Source organism: Pinus tabuliformis, chromosome 3_1, assembly GCF_031772625.1.
Source record: "Pinus tabuliformis cultivar Carrire ecotype Pingquan chromosome 3_1, CPIR1, whole genome shotgun sequence".
NCBI classification, from domain to species: Eukaryota; Viridiplantae; Streptophyta; class Pinopsida; order Pinales; family Pinaceae; genus Pinus; species Pinus tabuliformis.
The window spans coordinates 228,478,886-228,487,683 of NC_142301.1; positions in this window are offsets into that span (position 1 = coordinate 228,478,886).

Genomic DNA, 8,798 nt, shown 5'->3' on the forward strand with positions numbered 1-8,798 from the left:
ATTGGCTCAAAAGATAAATAAAATCTAAGGTCCTAAAGTTTACAATAATAGCAGAGGACCTTCCTTTTGAGGAAAAGAATATGGTGACAGTTTCAAATACCCAGGGTTCCATCCTTTTGAGGAAAATAATATGGCTACAGTTTCAAAATACCTGGGGTTCCATTTAAAGCCAACTCATATAGAAATCAAGACTAGTACTGACTAGTGGCTAAAATTGGGAACATGATTAAATGCTGGAATTAAAAATGGTTATCATGAGAAAGAAGGCTAGTTTTGGTCAAATCTATCATTATGGAAATCCCTGTCTATTGGTTGACGGTAATATGGGTGCCCAAAAGAATTCTTGCAAGAGTAAGAAAAGCATGTAGTAGATTTTTGTGGGCACTATAGCTCAAAAGAAGATCCTGTCCTCCATTGGGTGGCATGGGAGAAAGTGGGAAGACCGAAGGATTGGGGAGGGTAGGGTATAAAATACCTCACATCTTTTGGCTAATCTCTAGCAACAAAATATGGATGCAGGCTCCTAACGAAGGATAATATGAAGATGTTGGTGGTAAGAATAACATACATTGATCTAACTCCAACGAATGAGCGGATTAGAAAGTCAGACAAGAAAAATTTGCAAGCGTTTGTGGTATGGAAGGAAAGTATGAACTCAATTAAGGAAATTGTGCAAGGGCTCTCCTGGAAGGTGGGTAACGAAGAGCAAGTAAGAGTTGGGCAAGACCCATGGGTGGGTTGTAACGAAGGGTTTCCCCTCTCTCCAAGCATCATCGACCACTTGAAATCAAGAGGGGAGTTTAATTTGAGTCAGATAAAAGGTTGGACACTCAACAATCTAGCAACAAGCATGGTTATTCGAAGGAGATTTACACCTTGACCCATAATCAGAGGAGGAATGACATAAGTTTACCAAGGAACTTCATAGATCGAAGGGGTTCATTCTCTCACTAGTAGTTACTCTCCAATGTATGGTTATAACTATCTTATGTCCAAGAAGGGATGGGAAAATATGGAGTGGTGGGCAAAACCTATCTTGAAACTAAATTGTCCAACCAAAGAAAGAATGTTTTTCTGGTGTATACTAAGGAATAAGGTTCCGACATGGGACAATCTCTAGAAGAGATCCAAGATGGGACCGGGTTGGTTCTCTTTGTGCAGGAAAGATTTAGAATAAAATCAACATTTATTTCTAAAGTGTCCTTTCAACAGAGTTGTATGACTCGAGACTTTGATGTTGTTAAACAAATCCCAGATATGGAACAAAGAAAATATTAGGGAGTTGTGGCAAAAATGGTGGATGGAACCTTGAGAAATTTACCTCTAATAATAGCATGGGGCACTTGGTTGGCCCAGAAAAGGAGAATTTTCAAGGATCAGAACCCATCTCATGAACAAATTGTGATTGAATGTGTTGCCATCTATGAAAGTATACCTGTACCAATCCTAAAATCAAATGTTAGGGGGAATAGGGCAGAACATATTAGGGGCAATATCCCTTAGGCTTATTTCAATGGGGCCTCTGATCAACAGAATATTTGTCGGGTAGGAATTCTAATTCATATTAATTCTCATAGGTGCTTGAAAGCCTTAGTGGGGCTAGAAGCAAGAACACACAACTATGGTGAACTACAAACCTTAAAACTTCTTCTTTGCTGGTTTACATAGCAGGGACTAAGATCAGTTTAGATTTTCGGTGACTCTTAGAATGTCATCAAATGGTTTAATTGAGAGTACAAATGTCAAAACTATATGTTATCTCCTTTGTCAAAAGAAGACTTAAATCTTAAACAGCATTTTAATTCTATTACTGTGTGCCATATTTACAAGGAACAAAACTCAGTAGCTGGCCTCTTATCTAAGCAGGGTTTGCAACATGTTATGGACAACTTGTGCATAAAAGAAATAGAAAATGAAGTGATCCGTGTGTCGAATCATCCTCCCTTTGTGCCTTAAAGTACATAACATTGCTAGCCCATGCTTTTAGGCTTTTGTATTTTGTTTGGTTACAATTACAGTTTTATGTTTTATACAGTTTGTCTACAGGTTTATGCAAATTATCATACATGTTTATGATTTTATGCAGACTATCATACCTATTTATGAATTTTTGTTCTAAAATAGTGGAAACAACATCAATTGTCACCTTTTCCTCTTTGGGTTGTTTTCCTCATAAGAGGAGGCCCATGAATTCGAATGAGTGCTCAATGTTTGCATACCTTGAGATGGAAAAGTATTTGTTCTTCCTTACCCACTCAACTTAACAGTCTATGTTTAGATAATAAACATACAATCTACATAATGCTTAAATGCATATATTATGTAACATTTTATAGCTTTAATAGAAAGTTTAATTTTTTCTTTGGAAAAAAAGAAAGAAATTAAAAATTATAAAACATTCAAGTCAAATCAAAAATAAAAATAAAAATATAAAGTTTTGTAACGAAAAAATGTGATTCATTATTAAAGAAAAATTCTTCTAGATAAATCACATAAGGTTTTAGGAGCATGCATTTCAAACCCCTACTGAGGTTCATCACCAAGAAAAAGATGAACCTGAGTAAGAGTTCGAAACGAGGTTCATCACCAGGAAAAAGATGAACCTAAGTAAGAATTCCGAACGAATCGATCCTAAAAATTGATGTAATTTCTTGAGAAGAGATGATGTAATTTCTTGAGAAGAGATCACAACAAGTTTTAGGAGCATGCGTTTTGAACCCCTATTGAGATTCATCACCAGGAAAAAGATAAACCTGAGTAATTTTCAAAACGAAGTTCATCACTAAGAAAAAGATGAACTTGAGTAAGAATTCAGAATGAATCCATCCCAAAACTTGATGTGATTTATTGAGAAGAGTTACGCTTTAGTGAAAAAAGTTAAAAATATGGACTCAAAATAAATGTAAAATTAGAAAATGTAATCCATTTAAGAAAAAAAATTACATTAAATCAATACAATGGAATTCAAAAGTCTAAATATAATATAATTATTATTAATAATTAAAAAATGTCAATAATGAAATGTTCATAAAATCAATAAATTGATTTACATCATAGGTAAAAGTAAAATTATTACATTTTATAATAATAAACATAGAAAGAACTAACAACAACATATATGGAAATTAAAGAGCCCAAACAAGAACTAATCGCCTAGCATGTACAACTATTACATTCAGAGATTCCTACTTGGGCAGAGGTTTGAATTCCTTGGTTAGATCTTGAAGAAACCAATACCTCTTAGAAGTGTCCATAGTTTGAAGAAACCAATCTCCCACATAGTGGACCTTTCTTACACCTTAAACACTTGAAGGGTTCTATTATGATGTAACCAAAGTATTATGATGTAACCAAAGTATGGATGAGATTCTCCTTCTCTTGAAGGGATTTCACCTAATTATAGATGGTCATCTAAATCCCTTAGAAACAAATCTGTGAAAAACCACAACAAGCATCACTAAGGAGGCCTAGATGAGCGAAATGAAACCATATAATTCTTATGACTCAACCATTATTAATATGCACAGTTTTTTTTTTAATCTAGAATAATTGGTAACTTTATCGTGAAGAGGCCCATGATCAAATTCAACTTGCTGCCACTATTTTTATGACTCAACCATTATTAATATGCACAGTTTTTTTTTTTAATCTAGGATAATCTGTAACTGGTGAGAGTTATGTGAACAGGCCTAGGATCAAATCCAACTTGCTGCCACTATAAACCTAGGCTAGGTGCCACTATTCTTATGACTGAACCATTATTAATATGCATAGTTTTTTTTTTCAGAGTTATCCTGAACAGGCCTAGGATCAAATCCAACTGTCTGCCACTATAAACCTAAGCTAGGTGCCACTATTCTTATGACTGAACCATTATTAATATGCACAGTTTTTTGTTTTTAATCTAGGATAATCGGTAACTGGTGAGAGTTCTGGTGAGAGTTATCGTGAACAGGCCCTAGTGAGAGTTATGGTGAGAGTTATCGTGAACAGGCCCTAGTGAGAGTTATCGTGCACACGCCCAAGATCAAATCCAACTGGCTGCCACTATAAACCCAGGCTAGGTGCCACTATTTTTATGACTCAACCATTATTAGAGTTATCCTGAACAGGCCTAGGATCAAATCCAACTGGCTGCCACTATAAACCTAAGCTAGGTGCCACTATTCTTATGACTGAACCATTATTAATATGCACATTTTTTTTTTAATCTAGGATAATCGATAACTGGTGCGTGAACAGACCCTAGTGAGAGTTATGGTGAACAGGCCCTAGTGAGAGTTATCGTGCACACGCCCAAGATCAAATCCAACTGGCTGCCACTATAAACCTAGGCTACGTGCCACTATTTTTATGGCTCAACCATTATTAATATGCACAGTTTTTTTTTTTAACAGGCCCAGGATCAAATCCAACTGGTTGCCACTATAAACCTAGGCTAGGTGCAATAGCATGCAAGGCGCACACAATAGCAATTAACTTATGCCTCAACAAGAGCCATCCACTCGGGGTCGCCCGCTCTTCTAGCCAATATACTCAATGAGATTTGTGCCTGCTCTTCTAGCCAAGACACAACAGCGCATATACTCAATGAGATTTGTGCAAGCTGCACACAATAGCAATTAACTTAGCCATCCACTCAGGGGTCACCTGCTCTTCTAGCCAACACACAAAAGCCCATATACTCAATGAGATTTGAACCTCCATTTTTACTCTCATGCATATCATAACTCTGAGAACCACTTTTGATTTCTAAAATAAGCATGGTTAGCTATATTCTTGAACCATCTGAAAACGGTTTCTACTCTCCTACATATCATGACCCTGAGAACCACTTTTGACTTCTAAAATAAGCATGGTTAGCTATATTCTTGAACCATCTGAAAGCCACTTTTGTTTTCTGTAATAGGCATGGTTAGCTATATCCTTGAACCGCTTAGATATGATTCCTGACTGGCTTTTCATACGTGATTTCCTTTTAGAAAAAACTTGACTGGAACTATATATATACTTTAAATTATAAATAAAGAAAGAAAGAAATTGAAAAGGTTAACCCAAATGGAAAATCTGTAAAACATTTAAATTTGTTTTGGATAAATTCAGTAAAACAAATTTACATTCTCTTTCGTAATATTCATAAAATTTTCTTAAAACAGTGTTAAACTATTTTTTCTTAAAACAGTGTAGAACTTACCTGATCTCCGAAAGGGCGAACTTCTTTCACCACCTCGCAGCCAATCTTCGCTAAAGATGCTCGGACGACCAAACCTCTGATCCCCGGTTCAAACAGCGGAAAAACGAACTTCCTTCACCACCTCGCAGTCAATCTTCGCTAAAGATGCTCGGTCGACCAAACTTTCGCTAAGGAAGATGGCCGAACCCAACAGTTCGCAAAATATGACAGGTGATTCTTAACTAAGCGTCTGCACTTTTTGTTCGGATGCGTAAGCCTCACAGGTATTTATATGTGTGAGCCGCGTTCCATAGCGGCCTAGGTTATTAAAAAATATATATTTTTAAAATTTGATATTGTTATTTACGAAGAGGTAGTTTTAAAGAGTTTATTTGCAATTAAAGATTAATAATGTTTTCCATTTGTTTAGGTGGTTATGGAATATTTCTTTTTGGAATAAATTGAATTTGAACCATCTTGTTAATATGACGTGTAATATTCTCCGTTCATTATCAAAGTTGAAATTTTGCTCATATCGGCGAGTTTTCTTTTTTTTAATCTAAAAATAAAAAAATTAAATAACTATATAAATTATTTAAATAATATCGTTTTATAAAAAAACCCTGTGAATAAATTAGATCCCTCTGAGCTCATGTTAGATCACCGTTTAAGATGGATCTATGCTAGTTTAATTATTTTAGGTTTTGAAGTTTTTGTTCCTAATTTTTTTAGGTCAAGCAACAATTTTTTTGTTACTTAAAATGTATTTTTGACTTGCCAGTATGGAATGCAGAGAGTTCACAACTCAAACTTTGAATTTCAACGAATCCTTCCCAGATTTTGGGAAAATTTAACTGAAAAGTATATGAGAATACTTATCACAAGTAGTCTCCGATTTTGGGAAAATTTAACTGAAAAGTATACGAGAATACTTATCACAAGTAGAATCCTGACATTTTCAATTAATTATTTATTATTAATATCCAATTTTAAAGGAAGGCGAAGCAAGACACCAAATTGGTTTATGTGAATACTTATCACAAGTAGACTCCCGATGTTTTCAATTAATTACCTCAACTCCAATACTTATCACAAGTAGACCAAATTGGTGTATGAGAATACTTATCACAAGTAGACTCCCGAGGTTTTGAATTAATTACCTCAACTCCAATACTTATCACAAGTAGATTCGCGACGTTTTCAATTAATTATTATTATTATTATTATCCAATTTTAAAGTAACGCCAAACAAGACACCAAATTGGTGTATGAGAATACTTATCACAAGTAGACTCCCCACTTTTTGAATTAATTACCTCAACTCCAATACTTATCACAAGTAGACCAAATTGGTGTATGAGAATACATATCACAAGTAGATTCCCCGGGTTTTGAATTAATTACCTCAACTCCAATACTTATCACAAGTAGACCCCCATCTTTGTAGTAAGGGACCCACCTCAACTCCAATAATTATCACAAGTAGACTCCCCAACTTTTGAATTAATTAGGCCAATACTTATCACGAGTAGACTCCCCAGCTTTTGAATTAATTACTTCAATACTTATCACAAGTAGACCCGATGTTTGTGGGACAAGGGACCCACCTCAACTCCAATACTTATCACAAGTAAACTCAGACCAACCATCATACATACTCTGCCCCCTCTCGTTTTGAACATGTGACCTCTCAAGAGGAAACACATGCTCTTAATCATTACGCCCACTCACCATGTATAATCTCTTGATTCTTAATAGAGTTAATTTTATTTTAAATTGCGTATTTTAAAAATAATATTACAATATTATTGATCCCAGAGGTGCTTCTAGCAGAGTATGGCAGAGATGTTGTAATCTAATACTTAACATTTTGACTATGTCAAATTAAAGGGGGAAATTATACCAAACTAGATCCATCTCTTTTCACTCTAAAATGTTTATTAGATATTTGTTCCCGCTTAGTGCTTATTAGATATAGAGTTAAGATCGATGTATGCAAGTTTATTTTTTCAATAAAATTTATTTCAAAAATTGTAATCCCTTATTTTTTGTAATAACAATTTAAATTAATCACTTATACCTTATTTAATATGCATCCTTATTCAATCTCTTTTCCAAATTACTTTCCCAACTAAGTTAATTGAAAATTTTATTAATTTATTAAAAGTCAGATTAATTATTAATGTTTTAATAAATAATTATATTTATATTAGAATTTAGTAATATTTTGAAAGTTAGTTAGATTATTTATAAATAAGTAAATCACATCTCCTCAATAGAATGACTTTTTCGTTTTTTACTAAATTTAGTGGAAATTTTTGGAAATATTGGTTATAGCTATTAAGTTTCAAAAGTTTTGGTGTTGGGGTTTTGAGCGAGCTAGATCCATTTGGACCATTGAAAAGAAATTCAAAAACTAATAATTTTAGATTAAAGAAAAAATAAGAAAAAAATCATTTTTTTACTTGTTTAGACAAGTTTGATAGTTGATATAAATATTTAAAAAAAAAAAAATTATTCTAGGCATAGTCTAATTTATAAGAGAAATGACTTTTTTCACGAGGTTAATTTTAATCAAAATCCGACAAAGATTTTTAAAAACTTGAGTTTGAATTGTTTAATCTACATAATTTGGGAGTTAAATATATTTTTTAATTTTATTAAATCATTTTTACTTAAAATAACTCTTACTATAGTAGGTATATTTGGTTGAGTTGTTGAGATAATTTCTCAACATCCAATCTTCTTGTTTTGGAATGAGTTGGATCTCACTAGCACCATAAATATGTTATGTATCTGTGTGATTTGTAGAGTCTAATAGAACTTTTCCTTTGTGTGTGCATCTTTAGGTTTTTCTACTTGGTATTAGAGTTGCTAGCTCTGGGTTTACTCCTCACAGAGGGCCCAGGTAGATATGAAAGAAGGTTGAAACTATGAGGTGATCAAACTCTTTAATTTCTAGCTAAGAGACAAAGCTTTAATTATAGCGGTGTTAATTAGTAGGAAACATGGAATATTTATAATGGAGAGTGGAGTGAAGCGATGATAATCGTTCCATAGTAAAGTTGTAGGAAGCAACAGGTTTTTGTGGATCGCTCAACATGTTCTGCAATTGCTTCAACAACATACTTGGCCAGTCAACTTGACCTATGGTTCATAATGCATTGTTTAGACTCTGTTGAATTGCACAAAGCATCTCCACTAGCCTATGCTTTTTCGGTGTCATCCTTATCATATTGCAGCATACCATTGTTTGGTGACCATGGGTTTGTGTCTTATGGAACCCTGTACTAATAGTTACACCAATTCATAGGGAGACATTCTCTATGAGATTGCAACATGATACTATTGAGGCAAGAGCACTAGCTTTCAAAGAAAGGACAAATGACCTGACTTTTTTTATCGAGAAATTTTGGTTTATCTATTATAAAACCATTGGGAATTGTTGACACCTAATCATTAGGATTGGGTGAACAATTCTAAATAATATAAATAGTAAATAATGGAAAATGAAGAGCCATTGGGAGGTAAAGCCTAGGAGTCACTCCCTCCTCTATATAACCATGAGTAATCTTAATGAATAAACATAATTCATTTGAGGCGTTACCTCCTGACATGTCATGGT